This window comes from Lissotriton helveticus, chromosome 6, assembly GCF_964261635.1.
Source record: "Lissotriton helveticus chromosome 6, aLisHel1.1, whole genome shotgun sequence".
NCBI classification, from domain to species: domain Eukaryota; kingdom Metazoa; phylum Chordata; class Amphibia; order Caudata; family Salamandridae; genus Lissotriton; species Lissotriton helveticus.
Window position 1 is genome coordinate 703,349,672 of NC_136067.1, and position 25,170 is coordinate 703,374,841.

Consider the following 25,170-nt stretch of genomic DNA (forward strand, 5'->3'; position numbering starts at 1 on the left):
GTTTCGATATTCGGGAGACAAGCCCATGTTCTCCATAAACAAAACAAACCCACTTATTAGGATCTGTAGTCCTTTGGGAGTGCATGCAAGGAGTACCATGTCGTCTGCATAAAGCAGAACTGGAATTCCATGGGTACCTATCCTTGGAGTATCAGCATGAAGAGTGCTTAGTGCATGATCAAGACCGTTTATGTATAGCGTAAACAGAAAGGGAGCTAATATGCAACCCTGTCTAACACCACTGGAACACGTAAAGGGTTCTGTTATGTTTCCATCCTGGCAGTATCTAACCGTGGCAGTGGTGTTCAAATGCAAAGTTTTTAAGATGTTAATAAGCCCAGGGTCCACATAAAGCCCGCCCATTAATGCCCACAGTTTCCCTCTATTGACTCTGTCGAAGGCAGCGGTTAAGTCCATAAATGCTAAATACATCGTCCCTGGACTTACCACTGTGTATTTGGCTTCAATGAGGTACAGATTGAGACATTGGTCAGTAGTAGATTTTCCTGGCCTTAAGCCAAATTGAACATCAGTTATAATCTTATGCTCATCAGCCCAGTCCATTAGCCTACTTTAAACCACCCGCCCTAGTACCTTTACTGACACATCGATAAGGGAAAGTGCTCATACCATTGTTCCAGCAGGATGTTATTGCTCAACCCGGGTCTGTTCATTTCTTGCAAAAAATAATTATTAATGACTCTCCTGAAAGCGGTGGAGTATTTTAATGTTATTGTCTCTGTCAAGTAATCCCAAGCTTGTTTTTGCAATTGACGTTTACGTCCCTTGACAGCTAATTTATTATGTTTGCAGCAAACGGACGCACAAACCCTATAGCTTAGGGTGATCTTTAGGGAATCTTTCAGCTCTCTGAGAGCGCGTGAACAATGCGGGTCACACCATCCCGGGCTATATCTTATGACACTGGGCATAGGGGCTCTCAATAAGGAGTCAACAATTTGGGCCACCTGTTTAAAAGCCTCTACTAAATCTTTCCCTTCCACATCAAGATATAAGCACCTTAAAATGACATGTTCTTCTTTTAACAAAGATTTCTAAAAGGCTTTTCCCTTAACCTGTGTCCACCGTAGCCTCCTACCCTTATCCGTAGACCTGGTCACCCCCCCTCCCATGCCAGATGACTCGCAATTGTGGCAGACATCCGCCAAGGATAAGGCGAGGGGGTTATGATCACTAAAAGCACTGTAACTGATGCTATACCTGGACACACAGTTTCTAAGTGAAATTGAAACAAAAATCTAATCATTAAAAGAAGCACACCCTCTGCCTTTAAATGTAGGGTGAATCGATTTACCCTGTTTGACCTCAACCATGTCCATAGTGTGCGTTAGCACATGTATGTTTGATAAGCTACCTAACTCCCTGCCCTCCTTTCTGTGTACCAAGTGAGGGCCATCCTCAAGCATGCAGGTTGACCAATCACCACAGGATGCTCTTAAATTTGGGCACAAATGACAATTGAAATCACCTACTAACACTAAATGAAGCCCCTTCTGCCCTAGCTCCTGCGCCTGCATTAGTCTAGCATCCAGAGCATGGGCGCTTATGAGACCCGGATTGTGTGACATTGAGTTATAAAAATGTTTAAAAAAATAGCCTGTAACCTTTAGTAAGAAAAAAGAGCCCCTCCGCAGCCTCAGAGTCCCAGGCCTAACCTATCCATCAACCCTGTATTGTGAGGTCAGCATAAATAACCAACCCTCCCATGGATCTCCCTGATGTGGCCTTAAGTGCCAGGCAAAAGAATGTTTTATATCCCTCTAGATGGAAATTAGTATTGACGTGTTCACATGTTTCTTGCAGGCAAATAATCTGGAAATCCCGTATATAAAACAGCCATTCTACATCCTCAAATTTGTTAGAGAGCCCTGCTATGTTCCATGAGAGGATTTTAATTTCTTACCTACTTAACCTTATTACGCTATCAATTACTTGGATGCTATTTGACATGGGAACATTTGTGTTGAAGCCACTATCCGCATGGGCATTTGGAGCCTGTGGGCCACAAATAATAATACTTTCATCTCTCCCTGCAGTAGTCACTTCCCCCCTCCTGCCTCGATCTGTGTTAGTTACAGGAGTACCAGCAATTCTATCACCTGCCCTCAATGAACCTAGTCAATCAATACCATTTAGGTCATTGAGGCCTCTAAGTGGTGCAAAAACATCATTTAGCAAGTTATGTTATGTTATGTTAATAACCTTTTATATAGCGCACGTACACCCAGAGGTTTCATGGCGCTGACTAGCAGAATCCCAGGTGGATAAAAGGATTATGCCTAGGCCTGAGTGAAAAGCCAGGTCTTAAGCTGTTTCCTGAAAGTTAAGAGGTCAGTGCAAGAGCGGATCTCCAGAGGGAGGGAATTCCAGAATCTGGAAGCAAGGGTCGCAAACCTGCGTCCTCCCTGACGTTGGAGTTTGAAAGAGGGGGTGACCAAAAGATGAAGATTGGCGGACCGGAGGTTGCGGGAAGGAATGTACCTGGGCAGAAGAATGTTAATGAATTGGGGACTGCAGGCATGAAGAGATTTGAAGATGATACCTGCTGTTTTAAATTCTACTTGTTGGGAGATAGGGAGCCAATGGAGTTGTTTTAATAGGGGCCTGGCAGATTGCCAACGAGGTTGCTGGTGGATCAATCTGGCTGCTTGGTTCTGCACCAGTTGGAGGCGTTTAATGAGGAAAAGAGGGAGGCCCAGGTTAATGGAATTGGCATAATCCAGGTGTGACAGTACTAAGGCTATCACCACCTGGATCAAGGCCGAATGGGTTAGCATCCGACTGATTTTTTAAATCCTGTGGAGCTGGTAAAAACAGGAAGATACCTCCGTGCCTACTTGGGTTTTCAATGACAGATCCTTGTCGATGACTACTTCCAGGCTCTTGTCCAAAGTGGAGGGGGTAGGAGGGGTACCGAGTTCGCGAGGCCAATATTGTGGACCCCAGAATATTTGGCTTTTGCCGTTAAGGACTAATTTGGTCTTACCCGGGTTCAATTTTAGATGATTAGAATCCATCCAATGACGAATGTGCAGCATGGTATCCTGAAACTCCCTGATGGATTCAGGAGAATTGTCTATTGTAAAACTAAGTTGAAGGTCGTCTGCATAATTGAATGTGACGGCCTTGAACATTTTCAGGGACTGGATCAGAGGGACGAGGTACAGATTGAACAGAAGGGGAGACAACGAAGAACCCTGAGGAACCCCACAGGGGGTGCGGAGTTTGGGGGCAGTGAAGGGGGCATGGCGGACCGCTTGAGTGTGGTCGCTAAGGAAGGACCTAATCCAGCTGTAGGCTTAGTTGAAGATACCGGCCTGTTCGACACGGTCTAATAAGATGGCATAATCGACCGTGTCGAACGCGGCCGAGAGATCCAGTAGGACTAGGGCCAGAGGAATTCCCTTATCTGCATTGTCGCGAAGAGAGTCCACGACAGCGGTGATAACAGTCTCGGTTGAATGATCAGGGCGAAACCCAGCTTGATGGGGATGCAAGTCGTTAGATTGTTCAATAAAATTTGAGAGATGGGTGGTTATATAGGCTTCCAGGACCTTGGCTAAGTAGGGGAGAAGGGAGATAGGCCTATAGTTTTGAGAGGATTGAGGGACACGCACCCGGTTTTGTCATAAGGGGTACGACTACTGCCTCTTTAAAGGCTTTAGGAACCATGCCCTGTGACAGGGAGGCATTGAGAAAGGTCAAGATGGGGGCGGAAAGGGGCGAGAAAATTTCCTTTAAAATATAAGGGGGCAGCAATCCCTAGGGGAACCGGATTTTACCCTTATTAAAAGGGCTTGTAGGGAGTGTGCATTAAGAGGTGGAAAATGGTCGGAAGAGTAGGCGCTAGAGGTCTGTTAAGGGAAGTTCGGTTTAGGGTCAATAACTGGGATGCTAGCTTTGATGGTAGTGATTTTATCAAGAAAATATTGGTTAAGAGAGTTACCCAGATTTTGGGTGACAACCAATTTTGGAAGAACTCTCTCCATGTTTGACAATTTATTAACAATTGCAAAGATGTCTTTGGATTTGTTTTCCGAATGAGTAATTATGTTTGAAAAATACGAGGCTTTGGCTTGGGTGATGGCTTTCTTATAAGCTGCACGGGCGTCCAGAAAGAGAGATTTTACATGTGGATCATAGTCTCTCCTCCATTTTTGTTCCTTATGACGGATATCTAATTTGTGGGCCCTCAAGTCGTGGGAGAACCACTTCTGGGCATCCAAGCGGCGGGCGGTTTTGAGTCTTTTCAGGGGGACATGTACATTACTCGCTGCTAGTAGCCAATGGGAGATGTTGGTTTCAGCCTGCTCAATGTCCATATTGTCGACTGGGATGGAGCTACCTAAGCTGTCCAGAAAGGCTTGTTTGTCAAGGGTGCTCCATTTTCTGATGAGGCCCCCCTCCGTTGCCGGGGACTTGCTACCAGTCGAGATAGAGATGGTAAACTTGATCAGGAAATGATCAGACCATATGCAAGGACATATGGTGGGTGTGGAGATTGTGAGATTGGTACTCCACACCTGATCAATGGTATGACCCTTAACATGGGTAGCGAAGGTAATGTGGTGGCAGAAATTAAGGCCAGAAAGAAGTTGCATTAATTCAATGGCCTGGGGGCCACCTAAATCATCGTTACACCAGTAATTGAAATCGCAGAGTAGGAGAATTTTTGTATAGTCTGTGACCACAGTGGCTAGTTGTTCGCACAGTAAAAGAGGAATGAGGGCATATATTGGGGGGTCTGTAAATTAATACGCAGATCAATGGGCCAGCCTTATATTCAAGTTTAATGATTAGGTTGTCTGCTGCAGGGAGATTCAGAGCGGACATAGAGGTAAAGACATAGTCTTTATTAATGATGGCCGCTACTCCACCTCCCACCTTTCCTGGAACCCGGTCGGCATGTAGGATGTAATAGGAATCTGGAAGAGCTGCCAGGATGTCCGGGGAGGAGTCAGTATTGAGCCATGTTTCTGTGATAAAAAAGACATCGGGTTTGTCTGAAAGGAGAAACAGGAAGATATCTAATTGATCCTTGACTAAGGAATGGGTGTTAAGGTAGGAGATGTGGAGTTTTAGGTCAGTGACTGGTGCTGAGATGGGCCTCTGGCTCTGACAGGGAGCGGTGGGCAGCAATTCTGATGGATTTGAGGGGTCTCGAAAGATGTCAAGATGTTTAAGATAATCAAGAGTAGTGGAACAGAGCGAGAATTTTGCCTGGTGTAATGATTCTAAATCTTCTGAGGAATAGATGGTCGTTTGTGCAGGGGAGCAGGCCCCTGGGCCCGTCCTGGCGCGGACGGGCGCAGACGGGCTTGCCTTTGGCGCGCCATCGGTGCGCCCACTGCGTGTCCGGGTGGATAAGGCCATTTTATCCTTGCGAGGGCGGAAGGGTAGAGCAGAGCAAAGGGTCTGGTGCACAAGATCAGGATGCCTAAGTGTCAATATCACACAATCCCCTGGGAAGGCGGACACCCCCCTAGCCATCAAGATGAGTCTGTAGTCTCTAATGTTCAACCCCGCATTCCTACACAACCAGTGCGCCACTTTATTAATTAGTTGTGACGTTGGTTCCTCTTTTTGGCTTACGTGTGTTGGGACACCTATTAAAACAATTGTATATGGGCAAGATTCTGGTGGTAGGTCTAGGACTGGAAGGCCTGGTGTACTCTGTACACTTAAAGAGGACATCTCTGTAGGTAGTGACCGCACATTGTCTCCCCTTATCCTACTTACTTGCCCCCATTATCTATTAGAACTGACGAGGAGTTACTTATGTGCCCCGTCATTGGTTCACATGCCCCTTTATCAATAGTGGTAGGATTAGGTCTCATTTCTTCCGCCTGTACCTGTGGAACTCTAGCATGCATAACATTTCTCTCCGTTGGCATGTTCAGTATCCTCAACATTTCTCCCTTCATTCACAGTCACAGGTAGAGGGGCTAGTACCACAGATTCCCCCACCGACTAACACATGCGCACCTACATACCCCTTGATATGATGCAATACTCCCTAGATTCGCCAATGAAAGCAGTTTGTCTTCAATTGAGCTGAACCTACATACTATAGGCCCCAAAAGAGCAGATATCAAAGTCTCCAGTCGCTCCCAAATGACCGGTCTCATCCACAAATTCCACGCCACTTTGATTATCATTATCACCAATGTTGTGAGTCTGATTCACGGCCAAACCCTTGTTCAGTTCTGGAGCGGGTTTCTCAGTGGGCCTGGCTACTTGAGGTTTTAATTTGGATTTGTATTTTTGCCTTTGTGTGGCTCCTCCCCTTGGGCGTTTCGCAGGCGGCTCTCCATTACCAGCAGTTAAGGACTTTAACACATTGATTGTTTTTTCCCTGATGACCCTTTTGGATCGAGTTATGACCTCCCCACAATCTACGCCAGAAGAAACTGCGTTGTGTGCCATAGTACTTGGCAGTGAGTCTTCGACTAAAATATGTGACAGGTTGGGCACGTTAACCCCTGCACTGTCTACTGCAGCAACAATGAGACTGCCCCGCACAAATGTGGTCATCTCTGATACTACTAGCGGGGAGTCTGGGGGGTCAATTAAATTGCCATTTTTTACTTGGACCTGGGCTGGTGTGATGTACATGATCCACAGGGTGCAGTGCGGACTTAGCCAAGACTATACCTCCCATTGAAGACCGTTTCTTTGCTGTAAAGGTATCCATTCAGAGTCTTTTTTCGGCGATTTGAATTGCATGAGTCAAACTGATTCAGCTCTTGTTAAAAAAGCATTCAAATTCCCCCCCACCCCACCAACAGGCCAGTGGCCTAGCGTTTGTTCATGCTTGTCATCTAACTATTACACCAACTTGGGGGCCCGCAAACTGCACTAACACACATAAATACCTTGTTTGACAGCAAATATCCACCTTGTTGATCACGTTTGTGGGACGAATCACATGGGGATGGCCCAGCCCTGCCTCTTCCCGTCTCTGAGGGGCTTCGCCTGGGTGCCTCCCATGCACCTCCGTGGTGCAGGATCCAGTGAACACTTTTTAAGCGCCTCCTGGTGCGAAATGATGGTGCAGGTGGCAGCGGCCGCAAAGGAGACTGGGGGCGGTAGTCCTGGCTCCCCTCCTCTCCCCTCCGTCCGTCAGCTGGCAGTGGCAGTGGCGAAAAGCAAAGCCGGTCTCACAGAAACGGGCTTCCCATGGTGTGGGATCCCGTGAACACTTTTAAAGCGCCTCTTGGCGTGAAATGATGGTGCAGGCGGCAGCAATGGAGACTGGGGCCGGTAGTCCTGGCTCCCCTCCTCTCCCTTGCATCCGTCAGCAGGCAGTGGCAGTGGCGAAAAGCAAAGCCGGTCTCACAGAAATGGGCTTCCCACGGTGCGGGATCCTGTGAACACTTTTAAAGTGCCTCCTGGCGCGAAATGATGGTGCAGGATGCAGCGGCCTCAATGGAGACTGGGGGCGGTAGTCCTGGCTCCCCTCCTCTTCCCTCCGTCCGTCAGCAGACAGTGGCAGTGGTGAAAAGCAAAGCCGGACTCACAGAAACAGGCTGCCCACGGTGCAGGATCCGTGAACACTTTTAAAGCGCCTCCTGGCGCGAAATGATGGTGCAGGTGGCAGCGGCCGCAATGGAGACTGGGGGCAGTAGTCCTGGCACCCCTCCTCTCCCCACCGTCCGTAAGTGTTCTTTTGTAATACCTATTACCAGTTTAATAAAGTGTTAATAGGTATAGAAGATAATTAAAAATGTTCTCTATATATTTTTTTAAGTTTATGGTGTAGCATGCTAGTAGTTAGCAAGTACCTGTTTATCACCCAATGTATCTTTTTCCTTAAATGTTTTAATTTGCACAGTATTTTAGATCAACATGCATGCTACACTGTAAAAAAAATTATAAAAATTTAAACATTTGAAAATACACTGCCTTACACTATATTAGTAAAATATAGTGTATTACAGTGTTTAAAAAAAAAAATTAAACATATATTCTTTTTTTGGTACTCACAAGGCAGTATTATAGTACTCCATAATATTTTTTTTTAAGTATTAAACATTATATTTACTTTTCCTTACTTATTACTACTTTAAATCAGTGATAATAGGTAGGAAAAAAATATAAAGCCTACTACTTACCTGTATTTTACATCCTAACTAAGAACACAGCCAATTTGTACTAAAACCAACCTGACTGCCATTGACTTTTGTAAAGGCAGTCCTTAGCCAATGATATAATGCTTTGCCATCAGCATGGGCAGTAGTAGTTTCACAAAATTACCACAAAAACTACGGCAACAACAGAAAGCACTAACTTTTACTCCTCTAAAAATTTAAAAATTACTTACCTCTAACGCCCCTTTTTTCGTGGTGCCCCTTTTACCAATCACCACAAAATTTCCCATTATTTGCTAATGTAGAAGGAAGAATAGGTCTGGAAAGTTGGGTGGGGCAAAGTTCTGGTCTGGAAAGCTTCGGGTGCAAACTTAAAATGGTGCAAAATCAGAGGAATTCCTGTCTTTGGTAACCCTACCCTAGGTAGTTACAGTTAGGACCTAGTTTCCTTGGGAAAAGCTTTTATTGACTTGCTTATAAGTTTCGTGAATGTTCACGAAGGTTTCCCAACAATATATCCACCTGGTTCTAGTTAAGCATGGAAAGTTTCGGATTGATCTGCCAAGCAGGGACTTAGAAAAAGGAGGGGGGGCAAAAAAGGTGCATTTCCTATGTTAATTCCCACAGCGATTTTGAACACGACTACAGTCTGAACAGCTGAATGGAATTTTACCAAATTTGGCAGAAAGGTAGATCTTGGGTCAGAAAGTGACCTTTTTGTTATTTGGTGTAAATCTATTCAGCAGTTTTAGAGATATTAAAAAAAAATTGTATATCTAGAGACATGAACAATCCTTGAATCCTTCCAATCTCGTGCAGAGATCTAATTGGCTGCCAATACTTCAACCAGTTAGTGCTGACAGACATTTTGGGACTCAGGCTCAGTTGAGTCACAAACAAACAGCTAAAAAAAGTGAAGGGGGTAGGGTAGTAATACCCTAACCCCCTTGCCTGGTGCCGTACACAATAGCAATTATTTCCAATTTTGCCATGATTTCTCCATATATACATGAGTTTGCAGCTAAATTAAGAGTTCACGCATGGGCTTATTATTGTAAATAATACGGGAAAGGTTGCTCAAGAAACCCCTTCACATTATTAATCTTAGCCCTGGAGATTGCCACCGCTCCGTGGTAGGCCTTCCCACTTTTCCCACATTGATGAATGCACCAATTTTGATGGCACGTTCTTCATACAGAGGCATACAAGGACACCACTACTAAACAAACAAGCACTAACATAATATAGTTAAGAGGAAGTACCTTTTTTCTGGTGGAGATTTGATTTAATTGTAGGTGGGCACACTGCCACCCTTCTGGGGCCCTTTAGGGCCTTTGGACCACCACCTCCCCAGGTCTTTATAAATATATTAGAAAGGGGCTGTGCGGACCTCCTTCCTAAGGCACAACTGTGCTCTGGGGACCACCAACTCCACGGGGCTTTAATACTTGATTGGAGGGGGGATGTGCAGATCAACCTTCTTGGCCGTGTAGGTACCCGGGGACCACTACCTTCTTGTGGCTGGAAGTGGAGAATAAAGTGGGAGCATGGCCAAATAAAGCATCAGGGACCACCGTCTCCCCCAGCAGGCCCTAAAAGAACAATGGAGGGGGCCATGTGACCCCCTCTTGGAGCCATTAATGGCCCTGACGACATCCTTCCCCCACATACTTCTTTATATGTCCTGGGGTGCCTATCCTGGGACATAACTGTTTGCTCTTGTATGCTGGGAGATTTCACAGCTGATACCAAGAAAAGGCAAACAGTAAACCTGCTCCCAGTGGGTGGGAGCAGGAAAACTGCTCCCATTCACTGGGAACTAAGTTTTCATATGTTTTCCCTCACCGCTGTCAAGTTGGCAGGAAAACAGATGAAAGAACACATGCAAGGAGCAGCATTTCTGGCTGTTGCCTGTGTGGGGGGCAATTCCAGCTCCGGCTGGAGGTGGGGAGCAAGCAAGGACAGTGGGGCATTAAGGCTCCCCATGTGGTCCTCAAGACAGAGACTGGTTGCCGTGGGTGGGCTCCAGGGCACCCAGCCTGAAAAGGCTGGGCCCTAGGGGATGGGGTCCCCATGGCCAAACTTCGGGCCAGGGAGGCAGGTTGTGCAGCCCCCTTCCTTCAATATTTTTTGGGCAGGCCCCAGGGGATAGTTTGCCCAGGGCCCCCCTCCCCAAGGATAATACAACAAGAGAGAATGGTTCTCTCTTTCAATTACCCTGAGTATGGAAATACCCCAAATCATCTGCAAGCTCGGCTTGTTTGACCCCGTCCTGTTTTCCTTAGTAGTATGCAAAGGTCTTCCAACTTTTTCCCACATTGATGAATGCACCAATTTTTATGGCGCGTTCTTCATACAGAGGAATACGAGGACACTGCTACTAAACAAACAAGCACTAACATAATATAGTTAACAGGAAGTATCTTGCTTGGTTGAGATTTGATTCTTTGAAGTCCCGTCCTTTTCTCTTGACGAGGATTCATACTATCACAGATTTGTGGATGAAGATGCTGCAGGTACAATCACATTGCCAAAATTACATGCACATAAAGTCATTAGAGACATTACCTCATGGTACTTTACACAGCTGTAGTGATCCAATGAGGTAGCACTTATTAATTAACCAGTAGAAAGTACTCTAGTTGGGTAGACATTTTGGGCAAAACTGTGGACTCTAGGAAAAAATGAGGTTCCATTATGGCCATGATGCTCATTTCACCGAAATTAAACCTCAACAGGAAGCACTTACAAATATCAAGAAAGTAGGTGCCCCTGAAAGGTACTCTGTAACATGCTGTTGTTAGTTCTTTGTCTTCACACTACTCTCCTTTATGTAATGTATAATGTTGAAAACATTACTATTAATAAAAATAACTTTAAATAAGAAAAGATAGTAGGTGCCCTAGTTGAAACTTCACTTCTGTAAAGCACAATTGATCCTAACTTCTTTGGCTTTGCAAGGGTGAAGCAAGTGTGTTTCATTTTGTATTCCATGTAAATTATGATATGAAATCCTTAAAGGAGGTGAATTCATAATTGGTCTATTGGAGCGCAATCTGATCTATAGTGACTGTGTGGTCCCCTCCATAGGCCAATTATGGCCTGGGGACCCCATCCTCCAGGGCATGGCCAGAATTTTCTTTTTTCTTTTTTTTTTAAAGAGAGGCCTTCTTTTTTATTTAATATTGGGGAGGGGATCCACATGGCCCCCCTCCCAAGCCACTTATGGCCCTGGGGACCCCATCCCCGGGCCAGACTTTCCTTTAAAAAAAAAAAAAATCTTAGGGGAGGGGGGCCACGTTCTCCCCCCTCCCAGGCCACTTCTTGCCCCAGGGACCCCATCCCCCGGGGCCTGGCCTCTGTCCGTTGGGGATCCCACGGCCCCGCCGGCTCCCCACCTCTTGTGGGAGCCGGCATTGCTTTTCCACAAGGTTTCCTGCTCTCGCTTCCAAAATCCAAACCAGTGTTTTCTATGACAGGGCAGGAGGCGCACGGCTCCCACCCTGCCATAGCAATCAGCAGTGTCCCGGGGGTGGGAACCCCAGGACACTCCAGGAGTCGGCTCTAAGAGGGGCTTGAGTCCCCCCACACAAGTTTTATTTAAGGAAAGAGCCCTGGGGAGGTGGCGGTCCTCTGGGCAGCGGGGGGGATTGAGACCCCGCACTTTTTTTACCAGCCCCGCAAAGGTGGTGGTCCTTGGGGCTGTGGGGGGGCCGCGTGCTCCACGGTCATTTGTTAAAGTCCCGGGGAGGTGGCGGTATCCGGGGCAGCGTGGGGGGATTGAGACCCCCCACTCATTTTTTTTAACAGCCCCGGGGAGGTGGCAGTCCCCAGGGCTGCGAAGGCACCCGCGGACCCCCACTAATAAATTGGCAGTGCCCCCCGGGACCTGGCTCACCTGGGGGCTTTTTTTAAACGAAGCACAGCTGTCCGCGCTTCATTTTTTAAAAATAATTTGGGCAGGATTTGCGACCCCATCGTGATTTCTGCCAAAATTATTATTTTTTGTAATGCTTTTTCTGGCCCTGGGGGTCCTTGTGGGACCTCCTGAGCAGGCCTAGGGGGTCTGGGTGTTTCTACTCTGCCCCTTTTCTTGTTTTTTCTACTGTTTTCTCTTGACTCTGTTCTACTGAGTCACAAGATGGCTGCCAATACGTTCTGGTTTGGAGTGTTGGCAGCCAATCAGAGTAAAGCTCGTGAACGGGAGGGTTTGCGATCCCACCGCTGCCCCAGATATTGAAACTTTTTATTTCTTTAATTTCTCAGGAACTACTGAACTGATTTACACCATTTAATGTTTGGGGCCCCTAAGTGGACTGAGTTCATGATGTAGGTGGCGTCCTGTGAGGGGAGCTGGCTCTATTTGGTTAGTTGGATGTCTATAGTGGTAGCAGGTGCTGCTTGAAGAAGTCAGTGGCCCTGGGATGGGGTTTGAAGTTTCTGTAGATGTTGCTGATCTTGTTGATCTTGTTGTGGAAGAAGTTTGCAAGGTTGTTGCAGAGTTCCTGGTAGGGGGTAATGTTGCTTGCTGCAGCTGACAAGTTGGAGAATTCTTTGTTGATGTTGAAGCGTTCTTTTCTGTTATTGGAGATTGATTTGATGAGTGAAGCTAAGGCCTTTTTCTCAACTGTCTGTGGTAGAGATTGTGGGCTGTCTTGAAGGCAGTCTTGTCAGTTGTGCCCTTGGTGGTGCTCCATTTCCTACCAGTTGTTTACAGCATCGTTTAGCAGTTCTGAGGTCTTCAGTGTACTAGCCAGCCTGCTTGGCGGACCTTCTGTGGGTGTTGCTGGCGATGAGGGTGACGCTGGTGGCACAGTTAGTGATCCAATTGTTGAAGTTTCTGGCATTCTGGTCTAGGTTGCTGGAGGAGATGGGGTGGGTGGTGTTGATGGCATTGATACATGTGTCCTTTGAAACTTTGCTCCAGTTGTGGTGGGGGTGTTGGGCGAACTGGGTAGATAGGTCTGTGTGCTGATGATGTTAAAGTTAACAATAGATTGGTTGGTCCAAGTGAATTTCGTGGTGTGGCTCACCTGATGAGGCCACTGGTGGTGAAGATGGAGTCCAGCATGTAGCTCACAGACGTCAAACCAAGAGCGCAGTGTGCCATATTTAGCGCGCACACAACATCTGATCCTGCGAGACCGTATTCATGTTAATTGCAGCACACGTGCGCTGCATTTAACCTGAATACTAATTCAAAGGCCTACAATCAGCCCCGCAGGCGTTGAAGCAACAGACAATAGACAGGAGTGGAGCAGTCCTGCGGGAGCCCAGACCACTGGCAGCAGAGACCAGACCGCGCTTAATTGAAGGTAATGGCACTCAGGCGCCAGCCCAGCCCCCACTCTGCATCATTCAAGTTAGAGAGAAGGAAGAAGGATGCCGAAATATCCGACCTGCCCCGCCTTCTCAGCTTGTCTTTATGGGCTGGCAGATCATCTGCCGTAGAGTGGCACATGTTTAAAAGGTTCGAACGGTGAGGAAAGCCCCATGGCCGAGGCAGAGGATTTTTAATTGTGAATTCTCATTCATTCATACCCAAGTGTGCATTCCATTTTATATTAGTGTCTCTTTAAAATTATAAAAAAATTACCATTGTCATGCTGCTTAGAGTGCATTCGGTTTACAAATATCAATCAGCAACAATAAATTCAGGTGCGTGGCCACTGTGCAGCAGGTGCAGGGACACCGGAGGGGACCCAAGAGTCCGAGCAGCCCACTTTCTGGAGATTACGACTGATATACTTTTATTAAGGGGGAATTTTCCAAGCTTGCATTATGGTAAGTGACACCCTTGGTATGCGTAAATTGTTACAAACGTTTTCCTTTTCAGGTGAATAAAACACCTTCATCTTTTTCACAGCATCTTACATTTCACACTGTCAACGTCACAACCATAAAATGATCTTGTCTCTGGTGTGGTAATTGAGAACTTCCTAACTGCGGGACTGGCTCACATCCACACCCTCCCTCGCCTGGCCTTCTCTGCAGACAGGAGTCCCTTCCCTTTGTAAGGCAGCGGCGACGACTGCTCTTTTTCAGGTGTGACTCTCCTAAAACGGGGCCCTGAATGGGGCTGATAATTACCCTGAATGAGCAGCTGATGCTTGGCAGCTATGTGAATGGAATGGGTTGTACTAACTCTTAAAGCTGCGTCCCGTGAGCACAGGCTCACACGGTGAGGCATTTCAAGAGACACTTTCTCACCATGCAAGGAAAAAATGTTGAAACTAGCGCCTAAGGCCAAAAAACCCTACCCCATCTCTTCGCCATAAAAGTGACATTTGTATACCGTTCTTGGTACTTAAATGGTTAAGTAACAGCAATGATTACACTTTTTTTCTTAAAAAGAGATAAACGTAATATTTACAGAACTTCAAAAGAAATTAATGTAAGAATTGGCGCTTTTTGCACAGTCAGGAACATCTTAAGGATTTCGGGAGGAGGGAGGGTGCAGAGGCTGGTCTAAGTGTATTTTCTGGGCCCCTGTTCAGAATAGCTTTGAATTTCTGATCCAATTTCAGCTCTTACATTTCCTCTTTGGCCTGGTCACTGACAGTGCACAAGCACACTAGTCCAAATTCTAAATGTGTTCCATCTAATATTCAGGGATAGTGGTGTGCATTTTTAATATTATAAAACAGTAGCAGCTAACTAATATTAATTGCAAATAACGTGTGACCTCTCCCCTTTCTCATATGTGAGGTCCTGTTTTGATCGAAAGTATTTTTTTAATGGATGTTGCATGGTGCTGAAAAACAGAAGCATTACTCTGCAAAATGTCTGTAATAGACTACACCACCCACACTAAAGTAAATTAAAGGGGAAAGATGTTTAAAACAATCTGTTTAAGAGTTATTTAAGGTCATTAAGGCAAGAATCTCTACTTAACAGAGCAGGCTCAATCTGGGGGACCCCTGAAAGGCTGGGACCCTGGGCCGGGGCCCACTTTGCCCATGCCTTAAAACGTCTCTGCTCAGTTTAGTCAAGAGCAAATAGCACAAGCATTGGCATAGCCAATAGGTCTGTCTCACCTTTGGGTGCTTAGCCATGCAACAGTTGATGTTGTTGCACCAAGGATATTGTGCTGGATACCGAAACACTTATAAGACCCCAAAGGCGAGTCCTATTGACTATGCCAATGCTTGTTTTCTTTTCTTAGCAGTGCACAGCTGCGAGGCACTGAGATTTCGAATGGGCATACTGCAAGTGGGTCAACTTGAAACACTCAAAATACGCCTTAGTGGAATATTATTAGAAATTAATCTTTTACGTAATATGATGGGCCCCTTTTGGAATGAAGCCTTAAGCAGTTTTGCAAAAGAGGGCTAGTTTAAAATCAATGGACTCAAAAGGCACTCTGGTCAATTTGCATAGCAATTTATTGATTAATGGCCACACACAGAGTTTAAAATTCATTAGGCCACTTTTGGCACCACAAATTGGTGGTGTTGTAAACATTGTAAGGGAGAACACCATCCCCTCCTCAGTATTGGCGCCTCATAACGCAAGTGTCACTGGGGCCGAGAGTCCCCCTCAAATGATAGAAATTGTACAACTGGCCTGTACCACAGGTTGACAACAGTGCTGTGGGCATGATGTTAGGGATAACTGCAATCCCATTCTCAGCGTTGGCACCTCCCGGCACAATTGTTACTGTACCCCCTCAAGTGATGCAAGTGAAAAAATCCACAGCCATACAGCAACACCCTGGTTCATTTCACTTCAATAAAATAGGGGACCAACTGCAAGGGTCCGGCAATCTGGAGTACACCTTACAATTGCTCTTGTCCAAACCAACAGGTTGAAGAACAAGGATTAGTCTGACAAAAGGCCATGAGGAAAAGGATCTGGGTCGAGGGTTACCGCACAGCAACAGATCATTGGCACACGCTCACCCAGAAGCACCCAGCAATCTCTCCTCTTGATTCAGAGGATGCATGAACTTCTTGTCAGATCGGCCATCAGACATATGCTATCATAGAACTAAACCCAAAGGATACTAAACACTCTTACCAAGAACAACAGTAGATGTCTGATGATAGAGCCAAGTGGGGTGGTCTTGCCCTAGCTCTTTCTAGTGCTGACGGGTGCAGGGCAGGCCAGCCCTTTGCACTAGTGTGGCCTGTGCATGTCCCGTGCTGCAGGAGGAGGAAGAGAGCTAGAAAGCATGCAGCATGGGGGAATCAGATGTGACCCCTCCTCCTTTCATCTGTGCAGAAAGGCAATATGGGACACTGAGTGCCTGGGTACAGTAGCAGGCTCCCTCATCATCCCAGTTGATGAAATATTTTTCAATGAAAATGTTGTTGTTACAAAACATCAAATATAGATTTCACAAAACTTGATAGGAACAGGGTTTATCATTACTATTGTCAATGGAAAAATGGCTACAATTCTACAAACTGTGGGATTTTGCCAAAGTTTTGTGAATTACTGCATTTTACACCTGTTCATCTTAGGTTGGTCTTCCCCACAATGTTTTGCCTACTTACCCTCAATTTGTACTGGATTTTTGCTTTTGTTGGCCTTAGGACTCTGCACTTTGCCACTGCTAGCTAACCAGTGCTAAAGTGCTTGTGCTCACTCAGCTAAACATGGTTTAATAGGCATGCAGTTAATTGGGAATATTTTGTTTACTTATGGCCAATAGCTATTCCCCCAAGACAGACTAAAAATAGTTGCATTTAGTCAATTGTTTTTGGTCAAGCCAGGATCCAGCCCTCTGCAGATAAACTGTCAAGGAGAGGGTAAAAGGACAGACACACTGGCTTCTACGAGAGAAAATCAGCCAGTCCGTGGTGGTTCAAAGAGAGAGAGCGAGAGGAAAGATTTCAATCGCAATGATTAAGTAACCATACACTAACTCTGGAGCGTGGGTTAGAAGAACGTTCTGTGATACCAGCCCTAGTTCCCCATCAGCGATGTTTTCACTTACTAACAAGCTCGCAGCAGGTTGTTTCTTTATAAAACACACCTTTCTGTAGTTTTTTTTTCCAAGAAGAGGGTGCATTTCATTGTTTAGACCAGCTGCCATAGCACAAAAAGGATGTTAATTGTACCAAAGACAATCTCTGAGCCTGTGAATTTATAAGGTCTTTGACACTGGAGGCAGAGGATTTCTGCACTCAAGATTCTGGGAACTGTGATCCACAGGGCACTAGAAGCCGAATGTTCACATTCTGGACATTCTGTCAACAGTAGTTCTCTGAGATCTGCTACTAAAAGTATATAGAACTATTGTTGTTGAAAGAAAATGTAGGCAAATATGGTCCGAATTTATAAATTTCATAATTTAAATGTATGGAAAGTGCAAATGTGTAACCAATTCATGTTATGGCATATGTATCTAATTTGAAGACCTGCTTTAAGACCATTCATGTGGCACTGCATGTGTGGAAATGCACTCTCTTTTCACTTCTTTACACCAAAGTTTGGAATGATATTTGGTGCTGCACCCCCTTGCACGGTCTGGGTACTGGTGCACATAGTCTTGGTTGCAGCGCACAGAGACCTCACACTGCCGCACACAGGGGGAAAGAAATTAGAGGGAACATTGGTGGTGTCTGTGGTGTGTTCTGGGTGGGGCTGGTCGGTGGGCTGGTGTTTGTGCTGTGGCTGGGGAAGTGGCAGTGGGTGCTGATGAATGGTCCTACTGTGGTGCTTGGGTTGGCATGCTGGCAGTGTTTGTTGCTGCATTCAGGATCGAGGTTATAGAACTCACCAATGGTGTATCTTCGGAGGGGGATGGGTCTGGGGTCATGGCACTGAGTGCAGTCCAGACGCAGACGAGCTTGCCTTTCATACACCTTCAGCGCATGAGCAGCATGCCCGGTGCATGTGCCCAGTGCACGATCACTCTGCAGCCTGCATTAAGTAAGTCCTGGGGTGGGCAGGGATTTTGATGACAGGAAGAGCTGTGAGTTTGAAAACCCCGGGAGCAACTATGTCACTGGATCAGGCTGGAACAAGTAGGAACTGGTGGCCACAGCCAAGGGGCAGGCTAGGTTTCCAGGTGTATAGCCTAAATGTGGAAAAGAAAGACTCAGGTTCATGTTATGTTGATTTGAATGCTTTTATGAACAAATATGATTTAATTTGAATATGATTACTGATTACAGGGATAGGATGGTGAATTCTAACATGTACTTATTGGTCATTTAATGTAGTAACCTTGTAAAAAAGCCAATGGGCTTACTGAAATACGTTTGGTTACTGGTTGAGAGAGGTGAAGCCCTACGAAAACAATAACCACAATCTTTGTCAGGGTGAGGCACAAGGAAACCCCAAATTAACCTGTGCTCGACCCTCAGGTAGCTTGACACAGATATGCCAGCTTAACTTGGAGGCGATGTGCAAAGTATTTATGCAGCACTTCAAAAAGTAACAAAGTGAAAACACTACTCAAGAAAAATCCTACATCAACTTAGGAAAAGTAGAGCAAATTGAATTGTAATAAATAAAACACCAAAAAAATAAGAATCCAATCAGTAGAACTGGAGATATGCAAATTCAAAGACTGCGGTAAAAATAGTATGTGAATACCAGGTTGCGCCGGGCCAGGACAAAGCCACAAAATCAGGCTGACAACGATGGAGCATAGCTCATCTACAAGGACCCAGTTAAGTCCTCTGATCAAGAGTACCTTAAATCCTGTTTTGTGCTGTGAGGTCCCATGCTAAGGATGCATCATGCAGAGTGCAGCCGAGGGAGTGCGTCGAGTCTGAGGAGCTGTGATGCAAGGTCCTGCGTCAGTGTCGAGGATACCTTGCGCAGTAGAGGTGATATATCACTTCCACAGAGCTGTTAGGCTGTGGTGCAAGAACCTGCCCTTGCAGCAGAGGCGATGCTCCCAGTGTCAAGAAGCAATGCGACAGTAGAGCTAGAGATGCACTGATGGCACTTGAGTTAGAAAGGAGCTAGAATAAAGCATGCATCATCAACTGTCAGATTAATGTTCAGTCAATGATGTGAGGTTGATGAAGTTTCTTTATTTATTTTAAAGGATTAGTATTGTTTTTGTTTTCTTCTTTATTCAGATAGTCATGCTACAGAAATGTAAATAAAATGGTTGATTAGTGACAGCATCAGTCATTACGGAGTGTTCCATAAATAGAAATGTCACTAAACTAGCTAAGGGGCCTAATCTACCCTATTAAAACCCATGATGAGCTCTTTTCAGAAAAGAGCAAGATTTAGATTATGGAATGAACTACCCTTAAAGAGACATTCTAGAAAACCAGCGAGCTCCTTACAGCTGCAGTAGAAACCACATTTAAAGTAGGCCTGGGCGGTGAACTCCGCTCTGTTCTCAGAGTTTGTGGAGTTTTCTGCACCCTGCGCTCTGCGGAGTGCAGACAACTCTGCTTTTTGTAGTGCAGTGGAGTTTTCTTCCCAACTCACAAACGGTAAGCTGGTGGAGTGAGCTGCGCCTTGGGTAGAATTTCTACTGAGCGGCAGGAATATCAGCTCGAATGGCAGTTAGCATTGCACTCCACCACCTGCTGAACTCCATTGAGTTTTTTGCCACTTCGTGGAGTTCCACGTAGCAAAATTCTACGAACTACACCCAGGCCTGTTTAAGAGAGTATTCTTTGAAGTAGGGTCCATAAATAAAAGAAGGAATAAAGCTACCTTTAGCAGTAGCTGTTGGTAACAAACGTAATGAAGTCACTCTTCAGTAGAAGAATGGCAGAGACAGGATAAAGAGATATGGGTCAGAATCTTCTTCTCATCTGATGCTTCTTCTATTCTAACTAGCTAGGAACACTCAATAATATAAAACCACACAATAACGTATCAATAATGGCTAGGCATTAACTTTCCTCTTCCAATGGAAATCACTAATCAGATGGTGTTGTCAACTTCCGATGCTTCTCCTCTTGATTCCCACACTCAACATACAAATTTATATAGTGTAAAACATTGTTTCAAGACTTAGTTACATGCAGAAAAGTTCCCATGAGAACATTCTTACCTAAGCCAAAAGATGCGCTCTATGTCCATGGTGAATACAAAGGAAGTCAAATATGATGAGACAAAACTAGCAATAATATTCTGTATGGCATTCATAAAATATATCTAAATCATTATTTATTCAAGTAGTCACTGCAGCTCATTGTGTTAGGAAAATGACTTAGCATGGTGGGAGGAAGCTAAATAAACATGGATTTGAAGTCAATACATTTTCTGTGTGCAGTTTTCTATCTGAAAATATTTCTACAGCACTTTAAACGCATTCTAAAATGTAATTCTAACATGTTTGGTTAGTCAAATATTTTTTTAAGTAATTTTCCTCACTTCCAAGGGTCTAAGGTGGTGGTGGCACCACTTGGCAGGGCAGTACTCATAGATGGCAAAGACCAGATACTGGGTTCAATGTCATTGGAATCTTCTGTCCCTGAGGCTCTAGTCAGGAGTGTAGTCTACTAGCCCTTGGGGTCCTGCGTTTAACAGGTGCAGGTCCAGTCCATCTCACAGAGGCAAGTGGGCAGCAGACAGCATCTCAGCATAGCAGGACAGCAGTTCCTTCAGAGCAGCTGTCACGCACAGTGACAGTCCTTTCAGCACACAACAGTCCTTCTTTCTGGCAGAGTATCTACAGGTCCAGAAGTGTACTGAAGCGTTGGTGTCTTGGGTCTAATATTTATACCTGGGCTGTTCTTTAAATGGGGAGAAGCTCCTAGATGCTTCTCTTTGAAGTCCCCAGGCATCCGGTCTTCCCTGTCCCAGCTCCAGACTACCTACAGGGGATATGCTTGCTTTTTGGGTGTAGGCAGGACACAGCCTATTCAAGTATAAGTCGGTCTCTTCCCAGCTCCAGCCTCCCATACTGCCAGTGATGGTATAACCGGGCACACCTAAGTTATGTATTGTGTGTGGCTGTCTAGGGGGAATAAACAAAGCCAACTGTCAGCTACACCCAGTCATGTGACCCAGAGATAGGACGCAGGCACTAAATGGCTAAGGCAGGAAAATGCCAGCTTTCTAAAAGTGCCATTTCAAAATTCTAGTTTAAAATCTGACCTCACCATGAGAGAGATTTTTTATTATGATTAAAAAAACATGAACTGGTTACATGCTCCCATGTGAATATTATCAATTATTAGATGTGATAATGTAACTCCAATAACAGCATATGAAAGAGATTGGCCTTGCAGAAGTGAAAAAAACAAATCTGAGTTTTTCACTACCAGGATAAATAAAACTAAAACGTACATGTCACACTCTTTAATTAGACTGCACCCTGACCTCTGGACTGTACAGGGCTGATCCTAATTGTGACTTACATGTATAAGGCTCTGGGCACAGTTATTGCCACTAGGGATTTACTAGCAAATAGGCCAATTGGGCATAAGCCAATTATACCACATTTTAAGAAGAGTGGTAAAGTGTGCAGAGTTCGAAAGGCATCAAAAACGAAGTCAGCAAAACAGGAGGCTTGAAGGGAAAATGTTAAGGAGAAAACCACACCAAGGATGTCAGGTCCAATACTTACCGTATATGTTGAAGTGGTGACCCCTTGACAAAGCCAATAGGCATGTCTTAGATATGGGTGTGGTGACTGTGAGGATTTGGGTGTATTATATGATATGGCTGTGAGCCTTAATGTGGAATAAATTAGCAAAACCTCTCTCTTTGTCCAGTCGGATTCATTTGCAAACCTTAAACTCAATCCTAGGTAGCTGTGGCTTCGAGCAGCAAGGCTTAACAGAGGAACTTAGTATAAAGCATTTAACAGCACCAAACAACAGAATAAGAAAGCCACACAACAAGAAAGCGAAAAACAATCATTCACAAAGCTAGAGCATATTTTCATGAATGTTTAAAGTCCTTGATCATCGAAATCCACCAGTGGGTTCGAGAGATATGGATTTTTAAAACATTAAATAACTTTTGATCCGACTGCAAACAAGCGTTGGCCAACGAAAACTTTGCAAACTTTTAAATAGTTTTAAACTGTTAGTTTGGCTCGAGTGACCAAATCTGACAGGGCGAAGGTCTAGGAGTCCAGTAGAGTCAATCTGGACAGTTACATGTCCACCCGATCCTTTTACAGCCCACTTCCAGCCTTTAGGAAATGTCAACTATAGATGACAATGGATTAGTTCTGATGCTGCTGAGGCAGGTAGAAAAGTCGGTCAATGGGAGGTGACTCCTTGGTCCATGGGTGAGGTGGGGCAACTTTGGCCACAGAACCCGGGGTCCTGCGACGTCCTATTTTCGACAGTAGAAGCCAACTGCGGCTGGGCTATCATACTCACAGTAAATCGGCCAGGGGAGATCTATTGGTGGGGGCTAGACTTAGATAGTACTCCCGGGTCCAACAGACTTGGGTGCATCATTTGGCTACCCCAGATTTGTCCTTGGATGTGTCTGGCAGTTACCAGCAGTGGTTCTAGCAAAGTAGCTACTGCTTTGCCAGTTTGGGCTTCTTTTGCTCTTGTTCCAGGATATCAGCCGACTGATCCTTCTAGTCACTGCTTCGATCTGGGGCAAGGAATCAACCTTTTCCCAAGCTAGGAGTTCTAGGCACATTTCAGACTTCACTAGCCTAAAGGATAGCAAGTGCAGTCCTTCTGACAGTACACCCTCTTATTGTGTAGTTTCAAGGGCAGCAGGGCAGTCCTTCTTTGGTCCTTTCGCCAAATCCAACATGTGCTGAAGTTTAGGCTGCCAGGGGTATCCATTTTATCCTGAAAAATGACAAATGCGGTCACCAGCCAATGGGCTAGTAGATCCCCTCCTCTTTGGTGACAAAGTTCTGGTGATATGTGGCATTTGGCAATCCCATAGTGCAATAATATCGCCACTCTCAAGATGTCTGAGTGCTACCTTGACTGTGAGGAGCTTGGTAGCCCACCCCAGAGGTGTAGCTACCTAAGGGCTAATCGTCCACAGGAAAACTTGTTCGGGGGTGGGTTTTCCTTCTCTGGCCTTGTCTCCAAGTTGTCTACTTGAAGAAAAGGCAGCCTGCTTGGGAGTGTTGGCACTAGCGGCACTTCAAAGGAGGCTTCCCCTTTGAAGCTCCCCTTTTGGACCAACATCCCAAGGTGGCCTTCCTTTAAGACTAGGTCACACTTCACTCTGTGGCAACTGCCTTTGCTTCTAAGCCTGGGAGTCATTCACACATTTCCCCAGGTCCCAGGTGGTCAGAAAGCTGTCTGTGTGTCAGGACTTTTGTGAGGTCACTGGACTAGCTGAGGCACAGAGTGACAACTTTCTAAACGTTTTTTTATTTTAATAGTGACATTAATTTTGACTTGGCATCAAGTCAAATTTATTATCACAATTAATTTGGTACCTTACAATACCGAGTTAGGTAGCCCCATTCAGAAGCCAATGGGGCTATTAACTTTTCCTCAGCAAAACAACAACATTAAGGGTTTTTGCTGCTAAGACATAAATAAGCCTACATGCCTTCCTTAACAATATACAGCTCCCTACCATAGGGCTCGAAAGGAGTTCCTTAGGGGAGTCTTAGATATATTATTAAGGGAAGTGGTGGCGTTGCCATTAGTTTAGATGGCAAAGTCGAACTGGCAGTGTGACAACTGCCTTTCCAGTCTGCAGTGGTGACAGGGTGGCATAAACAGTGCTACAGCCCTAGGTGGACACTCTTCGTTACCTGCCCTTGGTATCCTGGGTACCATATACTAGGGTCTTATAAGTAAGTCAGTACTGCCAATTTGGGACATCCAATTTGACATACCTTTTGTAATGGGCCAGAACAATGGCACTGAGGTCTGGACAGTAGGCCTCAGTGCCCTCTCAAAGTTGAAACACCAGCAGCTAGTAGTCCAATTGGGGGAAAAAGTAGGGGGGCTGCAAAAAGCAGGTATGATCATTTTCAGGTCAGAACCCCCTAGGACTGCTGTGCTTCGCTACTCTGAGAGAGTATCTATAACTGGGTGCTTGGTTCCCTGTGAGGTGACTATTGTGGACCTCACATTCTACACAACTAATAACCCTTATTTCTTACATGGGTTGTCAACAGTTGCTCTATGTTTAAAGTGGAGTATCTTACAGATTATTATGCAAACCTCCTATGAGTATGTAATGTACGAGGTGTAAAATATGTATGCTCACCATTTTGTACAGATGTGCAGTTACATTTTTGGCTTAAGGTGCATTCTCTGCAGCATGACCTTGCCAATTTTATGACTTTCTGCAGAATATATGAGCCGTTTATTTTTCAGGGGATTATTAAGGGCTTTTATATTCATGTCATGTGGGATAATGTTTTAATACTGTTTAGCGGATACTCCATCTTTAGACCGAAGTGAAGTGTGTATTAGGGTGCTTCTGAAGCCAATCTATGCACACGTAGAGCATTTGCTTTGTAACAAACATTTAAAACATAGAAATTCCCCGGAGCCCTCCCACTCTGATCTCCTCAACTTATCCCCTGCCCATACCATGTTCAATTTTCTGACAACATCTAAGGCAGCGAAATGAAGTACACAGAAGGGGGAGTGTCTTTAACTGCACCCACCCTCACTAAATGGACATTATGTACGTCTCCCTGGAATCTAAATTTGTCAAATTGTTTATTGGTTTGATGGAAGGATTGCATATTCAATTACTGTAGGTTAATTATTGTCTATTCAGGGGATTAAAACTCTGTAGATGTTTTCACAAGTGATCTATCGGTACACAGTGTATGAAGACACATTTCACATCACATTAACATGATGAGCAGTCGGTAACATTATTAAAAGTTAATCTGCCTTTAAAACACGTAGACTCTAATCAAAAACGTTTTTTAAAAAGTTTGCCTCATAGCAAAATAATGGCAATTGTTAGATTAAAGTTGATAGTACCTTGGGAAAAACGACTCAAAAATTAGCGTCTGCACAAGTAGATAATAATCTATGTATATAAAATGAAAGTATGTCTGTCTGTCTGTTTGTCCTTTATGCATTACTACACCATTCATCTGATCGCCATGAAACTTTGGGAAGTTGTTGAGTACACTCCCGCGAAGGTTTCTGGCATAACATTTTTTTAAATATCGGCCCCCCAGGGCCCTCATAATCTTTCGAATACTGATGTA